We start from the raw sequence: 7,269 nt of genomic DNA, 5'->3' as shown, positions 1-7,269 counted from the left end.
GGCTATGTCCCGTGGTGCGTGGTACTTGAAACCAGTTCTGCGGCTATGTCCGACCGTGCGTGTTAGTTGAGTCGCTTCAGCGGCTAAGTCCAAAAAATTTCCAAAATGCAGAAAAATACACATAATTGAAGAAAATTGGGCTTGCTGTGCTTAATAAAATCGTTAATAGATTAAAAATAAATTTCCGCTGTGTTAGCTGGGCCTTACTTGGACGGTACGAATTCTGCGGCTATGTCCCGTGGTGCGTGGTACTTGAAACCAGTTCTGCGGCTATGTCCGACCGTGCGTGTTACTTGAGTCGCTTCAGCGGCTAAGTCCAAAAAATTTCCAAAATGCAGAAAAATACACATAATTGAAGAAAATTGGGCTTGCTGTGCTTAATAATATCGTTAATAGATTAAAAATAAATTACCGCTGTGTTAGGTGGGCCTTACTTGGACGGTACGAATTCTGCGGCTATGTCCCGTGGTGCGTGGTACTTGAAACCAGTTCTGCGGCTATGTCCGACCGTGCGTGTTAGTTGAGTCGCTTCAGCGGCTAAGTCCGAAAATTTCCAAAATGCAGAAAAATATTCATAATTGAAGAAAGTTGGCCTTGCTGTGCATAGTAATGCCGTTAATTGACTAAAAATAAATTTCCGCTGTGTTAGGTGGGCCTTACTTGGACGGTACGAATTCTGCGGCTATGTCCCGTGGTGCGTGGTACTTGAAACCAGTTCTGCGGCTATGTCCGACCGTGCGTGTTAGTTGAGTCGCTTCAGCGGCTAAGTCCGAAAATTTCCAAAATGCAGAAAAATATTCATAATTGAAGAAAGTTGGCCTTGCTGTGCATAGTAATGCCGTTAATTGACTAAAAATAAATTTCCGCTGTGTTAGGTGGGCCTTACTTGGACGGTACGAATTCTGCGGCTATGTCCCGTGGTGCGTGGTACTTGAAACCAGTTCTGCGGCTATGTCCGACCGTGCGTGTTAGTTGAGTCGCTTCAGCGGCTAAGTCCGAAAATTTCCAAAATGCAGAAAAATATTCATAATTGAAGAAAGTTGGCCTTGCTGTGCATAGTAATGCCGTTAATTGACTAAAAATAAATTTCCGCTGTGTTAGGTGGGCCTTACTTGGACGGGACGAATTCTGCGGCTATGTCCCGTGGTGCGTGGTACTTGAAATCAGTTCTGCGGCTATGTCCGACCGTGCGTGTTAGTTGAGTCGCTTCAGCGGCTAAGTCCAAAAAATTTCCAAAATGCAGAAAAATACACATAATTGAAGAAAATTGGGCTTGCTGTGCTTAATAAAATCGTTAATAGATTAAAAATAAATTACCGCTGTGTTAGGTGGGCCTTACTTGGACGGTACGAATTCTGCGGCTATGTCCCGTGGTGCGTGGTACTTGAAATCAGTTCTGCGGCTATGTCCCACCGTGCGTGTTACTTGAGTCGCTTCAGCGGCTAAGTCCGAAAATTTCCAAAATGCAGAAAAATATACATAATTGAAGAAAGTTGGCCTTGCTGTGCTTAATAATATCGTTAATAGATTAAAAATAAATTTCCGCTGTGATAGGTGGGCCTTACTTGGACGGGACGAATTCTGCGGCTATGTCCCGTGGTGCGTGGTACTTGAAACCAGTTCTGCGGCTATGTCCGACCGTGCGTGTTAGTTGAGTCGCTTCAGCGGCTAAGTCCGAAAATTTCCAAAATGCAGAAAAATATACATAATTGAAGAAAGTTGGCCTTGCTGTGCATAGTAATGCCGTTAATTGACTAAAAATAAATTTCCGCTGTGTTAGGTGGGCCTTACTTGGACGGGACGAATTCTGCGGCTATGTCCCGTGGTGCGTGGTACTTGAAATCAGTTCTGCGGCTGTCCGACCGTGCGTGTTACTTGAGTCGCTTCAGCGGCTAAGTCCGAAAATTTCCAAAATGCAGAAAAATATACATAATTGAAGAAAGTTGGCCTTGCTGTGCTTAATAATATCGTTAATAGATTAAAAATAAATTTCCGCTGTGTTAGGTGGGCCTTACTTGGACGGTACGAATTCTGCGGCTATGTCCCGTGGTGCGTGGTACTTGAAACCAGTTCTGCGGCTATGTCCGACCGTGCGTGTTAGTTGAGTCGCTTCAGCGGCTAAGTCCGAAAATTTCTAAAGTGCAGAAAAATATTAAATAAAGCGGTTATATAAGTAAGTATGTGTATGTATTCTAACATATACAAAATTTAGTATGATCGGAAATGATTAAGGAAGAGAAAAACTTAATTAAAATTTCTGGCGGCAGCCGAGGGGCCATCCGCCGGTGTCCGCGGCTCTGCCTCTTCCGTGACTGACGAATGCTGAGATAAGGGGGGTCCAGACTATAGTATATGAGCTTGGCGAGCGAGGCTCTCCTCGAGCAGGGGGAAGTCTGAGATTGGACTACCGGCCGCCGGGGACCCTGTCGCCGGCAGGCCATTCGCGCTTCCGCCCCGCGTTGGCTGAGGCAGTTTAGGGCAAGAGTGGCACAAGTGCACCGACCGCCGTGTCCTTTGGGGTCGGCGCCCGTCACCCCGCTCAGTGGCCGGCGAAGACTGGTCGAGTCTCGGGTTCGAGTCGGCACTCGAGCCTGAGTGCAAGAGTGGCACAAGTGATGGTCTTCACGGGCGGCCTCTGGGAAGCTGCCCCTAGTACCAGCGGACAACAGCGAGGGACTGCAGGCCTCGGCCCGCGCTACTTGCGACCGTTTAGGGCAAGAGGGGCACAAGTGTATCGACCGCCGTGTAATTTGTGGTCAACCCGCGCTGTTGCCTGCGAAGACCGGCCGAGTCTCGGGTTCGAGTCGGCACAGGGCACTGAGTGCAAGAGTGACACAAGTAACGGCCTTCACGGGCGGCCTCTGGGAGATTGCCCTCAGTACCACCGGGCAACGCGGGGGACTGCAGGCCTCGTCCCGCGCCGCTCGATCCCCGTTTAGGGCAAGAGTGGCACATGTGCACCGATCGCCGTCTTCAACGGGGTCGGCGCCCGTCAACCCGCGCAGTGGCCGGCGGAGGCTCCGGTTCGAGTCGGCACTCGATTCCGAGTGCAAGAGTGGCACACGTGACGGCCTTCACGGGCGGCCTCTGGGAAGCTGCACTTAGTACCAGCGGACAACCGCGGGGGAATGCTTTCCTCGGCCCGGTGTACTTGCAACCGTTTAGTGCAAGTGGGGCACAAATGCACCGACCGCCGTGTCCATCGGGGTTGGCGCACGTCAACACGCGCGGTGTCCGGCGGAGGCTCGGGCTCGAGTCGGCCCTCGACTACGAGTGCAAGAGTGGCACATGTGACGGCCTTTACAGGTGGCTTCTGTGAGCCGGCCCTTAGTACCAGCGTGCATCCGCGGGAGACTGAAGACCTCTCCCCGCGCTGCTCGAACCCCGTTTAGGGCAAGAGGGGCACATGTGCACCGATCGCCGTCTTCATCGGGGACGGCGCCCGTCAACCCACGCAGTGGCCGGCGGAGGCTCCGGTTCGAGTCGGCACTCGATTCCGAGTGCAAGAGCGGCACACGTGACGGCCTTCACGGGCGGCCTCTGGGAAGCTGCACTTAGAACCAGCGCGCATCCGCCGGGGGACTGCTGGCCTCGGCCCGCTCTACTTGCAACCGTTTAGGGCAAGTGGAGCACAAGTGCACCGACCGCCGTGTCCATCGGGGTTGGCGCACGTCATCACGCGCGGTGTCCGGCGGAGACTCGGGCTCGAGTCGGCACTCATCTACGAGTGCAAGAGTGGCACATGTGAAGGCCTTAACGGGCGGCCTCTGGGAAGCTGCACTTAGAACGAGCGCGCATCCGCCGGGGACTGAATTCCTCTCCCCGCGCTGCTCGAACCCCGTTTAGGGCATGGGGGGCACATGTGCACCGATCGCCGTCTTCATCGGGGTCGGCGCCCGTCAACCCACGCAGTGGCCGGCGGAGGCTCCGGTTCGAGTCGGCACTCGATTCCGAGTGCAAGAGTGGCACAAGTGATGGCCTTCACGGGCGGCCTCTCGGAAGCTGCACTTAGAACGAGCGCGCATCCGCCGGGAGCTGAATTCCTCTCCCCGCGCTGCTCGAACCCCGTTTAGGGCAAGAGGGGCACAAGTGTACAGAAGTCCGTCTCCTGGGGAATCGCGTGCTCGGCTGCCCTCAATGGACAGGCAGAAGCAGGGGTCTGCTCGTAGGTGACTCGGCACTCGAGTGCAAGATTGGCGCAAGTGACGACTTCTCGTGCGGTCACGGTGAGGCTGCCGGCGGTGTCTCTGGCTTCTGCCGCATATATATTCCCGTTCGTGCCCTCCACGTCTTCAGATTTCAAAGTCCCATCCGTGCGTGTTAGGTAGGCCGATTTTAGGGGACCTGCCGCTCGCATTCGGCCGGGTCGCGCTCTCTGAGGCTCAGACGTTACGAGTCTCCCCTGAAAACGCCGCGCTGGCACCTTATTTTGTAGGAAAATTTCACACTTCCTCTAGTTGAACTAACGGATGCGTCGCTGATAAATTGGCCCTTTTTCCGCATAAGACGATTCCTGAGCCTTGGGTGGTGTCTGGATACATCAGGAGGACACAACTGACGGAAGAAAAGCCCGGGTCCGTCCTCCGCCCGGCAGGGGAACGATTTTACGAAAAAGGCCGGCTTCGTTCCCCTTCCCGGCAAGCAGCAGGTGGACGATTTTACGAGAAAGACCGGGTTCGTCCACCTTCCCGGCAAGCAACAGGGGAACGATTTTACGAAGAAGGCCGGCTTCGTTCCCCTTTCCGGCAAGCAACAGGAGGACGATTTGACGTTAAAGACCGGGTTCGTCCTCCTTCCCGGCAAGCAACAGGGGAACGATTTTACGAAAAAGGCCGGCTTCGTTCCCCTTCCCGGCAAGCAGCAGGTGGACGATTTGACGATAAAGACCCGGTTCGTCCACCTTCCCGGCAAGCAACAGGGGAACGATTTTACGAAAAAGACCGGCTTCGTTCCCCTTCCCGGCAAGCAGCAGGTGGACGATTTTACGAGAGAGACCGGGTTCGTCCACCTTCCCGGCAAGCAACAGGGGAACGATTTTACGAAAAAGGCCGGCTTAGTTCCCCTTTCCGGCAAGCAACAGGAGGACGATTTGACGATAAAGACCGGGTTCGTCCTCCTTCCCGGCAAGCAACAGGGGAAGGATTTTACGAAAAAGGCCGGCTTCGTTCCCCTTCCCGGCAACCAGCAGGTGGACGATTTGACGATAAAGACCGGGTTCGTCCACCTTCCCGGCAAGCAACAGGGGAACGATTTTACGAAAAAGACCGGCTTCGTTCCCCTTCCCGGCAAGCAGCAGGTGGACGATTTTACGAGAGAGACCGGGTTCGTCCACCTTCCCGGCAAGCAACAGGGGAACGATTTTACGAAAAAGGCCGGCTTCGTTCCCCTTCCCGGCAAACCCTTCGCCACCGCGATGCCGCGGCCCTCTGTCCCCCGGACACGGTCTATAGGCGGCGTATCGTGGACACACTGCAACCGACTCACTCGTAGTCCGGGCGCGTGCTAGACTCGCGATGCCAAACGGCGCTTCGGCGCTTATGCATGTCGAGTGAAGAGAGGGAAGGGTGCCCTAATGGCACCACGGTTCTGGGGGCGCTCACGTGGCGTCCCCCTAACGGCACGAAGTAGCCCCTGCTCGCAGGGGCGCACGGAGTGCGAGCGTTGAAGTATGAACTGGACCCCCTCGCCGGACCCATCCGGGACCGCGTGGAGGGGGAGGAACGAGCTCCAAGTGAGTCTTCGGTTCCCTGGTTGATCCTGCCAGTAGTCATATGCTTGTCTCAAAGATTAAGCCATGCATGTCTCAGTGCAAGCCAAATTAAGGTGAAACCGCGAATGGCTCATTAAATCAGTTATGGTTCCTTAGATGGTGGACAGTTACTTGGATAACTGTGGTAATTCTAGAGCTAATACATGCAACCGAGTCCCGACCGGAGACGGTCGGGACGCTTTTATTAGATCAAAACCAATCGGTCGCTCACGCGGCCGTTTGCCTTGGTGACTCTGAATAAATGGAGGCGGATCGCACGGTCTACGAACCGGCGACGCATCTTTCAAATGTCTGCCTTATCAACTGTCGATGGTAGGCTCTGCGCCTACCATGGTTGTAACGGGTAACGGGGAATCAGGGTTCGATTCCGGAGAGGGAGCCTGAGAAACGGCTACCACATCCAAGGAAGGCAGCAGGCGCGCAAATTACCCACTCCCGGCACGGGGAGGTAGTGACGAAAAATAACGATACGGGACTCATCCGAGGCCCCGTAATCGGAATGAGTACACTCTAAAGACTTTAACGAGTATCCATTGGAGGGCAAGTCTGGTGCCAGCAGCCGCGGTAATTCCAGCTCCAATAGCGTATATTAAAGCTGTTGCGGTTAAAAAGCTCGTAGTCGGACTTGTGTCCCACGCTGCCGGTTCACCGCCCGTCGGTGTCTAACTGGCACGCACGTGCGGACGTCCTGCCGGTGGCCCGAGCCGGCGCCCGCGGGCGATGGGGGCGGCGACGCTCCCACGCCTCGGGTCGTCTCGGGGAGGGCCTACACAATCCCGTCGCGGTGCTCTTGACCGAGTGTCACGATGGGCCGGCACTTTTACTTTGAACAAATTAGAGTGCTTAAAGCAGGCAGCAGCCGCCTGAATACCGAGTGCATGGAATAATGGAATAGGACCTCGGTTCTATTTTGTTGGTTTTCGGAAGCCCCGAGGTAATGATCAAAAGGGACAGACGGGGGCATTCGTATTGCGACGTTAGAGGTGAAATTCTTGGATCGTCGCAAGACGGACAGAAGCGAAAGCATTTGCCAAGAATGTTTTCTCTGATCAAGAACGAAAGTTAGAGGTTCGAAGGCGATCAGATACCGCCCTAGTTCTAACCATAAACGATGCCAGCCAGCAATCCGCCGAAGTTCCTCCGATGACTCGGCGGGCGGCTTCCGGGAAACCAAAGCTTTTGGGTTCCGGGGGAAGTATGGTTGCAAAGCTGAAACTTAAAGGAATTGACGGAAGGGCACCACCAGGAGTGGAGCCTGCGGCTTAATTTGACTCAACACGGGAAACCTCACCAGGCCCAGACACCGGGAGGATTGACAGATTGAGAGCTCTTTCTTGATTCGGTGGGTGGTGGTGCATGGCCGTTCTTAGTTGGTGGAGCGATTTGTCTGGTTAATTCCGATAACGAACGAGACTCTAGCCTGCTAAATAGTCGCATCCGGTATCCTCTGTGCTACCGGCGACTCCTAATCTTCTTAGAGGGACAGGCGGCTTCTAGCC

General features: G+C 54.3%; 1 non-coding gene across 1 annotated transcript in view; it reads left to right on the top strand.

Annotated features, from left to right (window-relative positions):
- Positions 1–5,744: 5,744 nt before the first annotated feature.
- The window catches only part of LOC147871494 (small subunit ribosomal RNA), a 1,918-nt gene continuing 393 nt past the window's right edge, over positions 5,745–7,269 (top strand). Inside the window, exon 1 of the ribosomal RNA XR_015538747.1 lies at positions 5,745–7,269. This exon is cut by the window's right edge and continues 393 nt beyond it. This is a non-coding gene — a ribosomal RNA (small subunit ribosomal RNA).

Source organism: Zootermopsis nevadensis, unplaced genomic scaffold (genome assembly GCF_977971745.1).
Source record: "Zootermopsis nevadensis isolate Lab colony 2312 unplaced genomic scaffold, Znev_1.0 Znev_ptg000051l, whole genome shotgun sequence".
In the NCBI taxonomy this organism is placed as follows: Eukaryota; Metazoa; Arthropoda; class Insecta; order Blattodea; family Termopsidae; genus Zootermopsis; species Zootermopsis nevadensis.
Note: the sequence above shows the minus strand (reverse complement) of the source record. Positions and strands in the feature narration are given on the sequence as shown.